This window comes from Gadus morhua, chromosome 1, assembly GCF_902167405.1.
Source record: "Gadus morhua chromosome 1, gadMor3.0, whole genome shotgun sequence".
Classification (NCBI taxonomy): Eukaryota; Metazoa; Chordata; class Actinopteri; order Gadiformes; family Gadidae; genus Gadus; species Gadus morhua.
In genome coordinates, this window is record NC_044048.1 from 6,684,045 (window position 1) to 6,685,963 (window position 1,919).

At 38.9% G+C, this 1,919-nt stretch overlaps 1 long non-coding RNA gene across 1 annotated transcript; it reads right to left on the bottom strand.

Moving 5' to 3' along the window:
* Nucleotides 1-312: 312 nt before the first annotated feature.
* Nucleotides 313-968, bottom strand: LOC115548639 (uncharacterized). Its single transcript, XR_003977622.1, has 3 exons — nt 861-968; nt 505-688; nt 313-409 (listed from the first exon to the last, which is right to left on the bottom strand). It is a non-coding gene; the product is annotated as an uncharacterized LOC115548639 (long non-coding RNA).
* Nucleotides 969-1,919: the final 951 nt, after the last annotated feature.

Here is a 1,919-nt window from a genome sequence, read left to right on the forward strand (position 1 = left end):
AGAACTTTTATTATACTTTTATTTTGCTATAGAATACTACAATTACGATCCCATAGTACTATATATACTGCATTACAATAACTGCAGTATGCAGTATTTTGTTGTTCTTTTAACTATGTCATTGTACTTTACCTAATGGATATTTTCAACTGTATCACTTTTTGTTGTTGCCATTTTTAACCATAGTGCTGTAACAATAATTCACTGCACATAAATTAGGCTTACAACCACCATTAACAGTGTTTTCTACAGACTGCTAAAATACAAAAAAAATAGAACAAAAGTTTAACTTTCTTTAAACAGTTCATAATTTATTGTTTCTGAAATTTGGCAGCATTGTTCAGCTTTTGTCGTATAAATGCTTTTATGTTCGTATCAGTTACGTAGGTGAACTTCAACTTTGCAGCATCTGTGGGAATACACACACAAACACATACACGAAAGATGAGCAGGAGAATGAGGGTATCACTCAAACAACATCTTTTCTCATTTCTATATACCTACTTGTTATTTCAACAAGGTCCTGTTTGGCTAGGCCAGGTTTTCCTTCTGTGCAGCTGCTGGATGACTGGCCAGTCACTGAATGGCCTGCCATATATTCCCTGGTATACATCCCATGTAGGAGATCATTTATGAACTTCTGGGGGCTTTGGAAGGAGCAGCGCTCCACAAGTCCTTTTGGAATGACCTTTAATGCAAGTAGATAACATTACCACAAATCTACTTCAACATACACCAGACTAGCGTTTACCTCAATGATATATATATATGCATTTAGATTAACCGAGTGTACGGCTGATGCATTTAGAAAAACAGTGCAACTGAAACTAAGTTACTTAACCTACACAAATAAGTCAAACAGAGTGGCCCAGGGCCTCTGTTGCTGATGCTGATGATGGACCTGGAGCTGGTGATGGGTCTTCTGTTGCTGGTGCTGGAGCTGCTGTTGGTGCTGGTGATAGTGTTGGTTCTGGTCTTGGTCTTGGTGTTGGTGTTGGTATTGGTGTTGTCGTTGGTCTTGGTGCTGAGCGGAGAAACTCCTCCATCTTCTGCAAAACGTCTGGCAGCACTGAGCAAAGGATTCATAATAGCCTTAGGCTTTCATTCCAACCCGTGTTTAACGCCAGTCTCCCTTCTCTGCCAAATGAATTTTTGAAGAATAAGAATCAGTTTTTAATATCCTTAAATGTGATGTATGCCTCCGAATCGTGTGATGCGTCCGATCAGCTGCTTTTTTTTGGGATAAAATGAGAGCGATGACATGACAGTAGTCATCTCTCTTATTTTATCCCCAAAAATATATGATAATATAATAATTATTATTATCATTATCACACCGTTGGTCTCCCACCATATGTCGTCATCATCACAAATGATCTGTCCCTAAAAGTTAATATCCACCATCCCCCCTGGCTTTTTTTTACAACTCGACCACTTATCGTAATAACTCGAGAACTGTGGGTCTGGGTCTGAACATGCACAGAACTTTGACACTCATTTTCAATTTAACACAGCCCGACTTTACACCAGAGGATGGAACAAATGAAACAGAATCCGCTGAAATGGATGACGATGAGCAGTGTATTTTTGTGATTGGAGAAGTTCTTCTGTGTGATGAACTAACGACAATAAAATCATGAGTGACGAAATGCAATGCATTGTTTCTGTCTGCATCTCTTTGCACAGAACATCTTCAATGATCCTGAAATCCAAGAGCAACCCATCTACTCTGGTGCATCAATTAACCGTGGACAGCTACTGTGCCTCATTCTGGCCTTCATCTTGAAGCACAGCATTAGTGGCAGTGGATTAAAAGATTTGTTGGATCTTTTAAATATTGTAGCACCTGGATGTGCCCCCACAAGTAAATACTACTTTGACAAATCTTTCTTTAATTTGGCAAAACAATTCGAAATTCA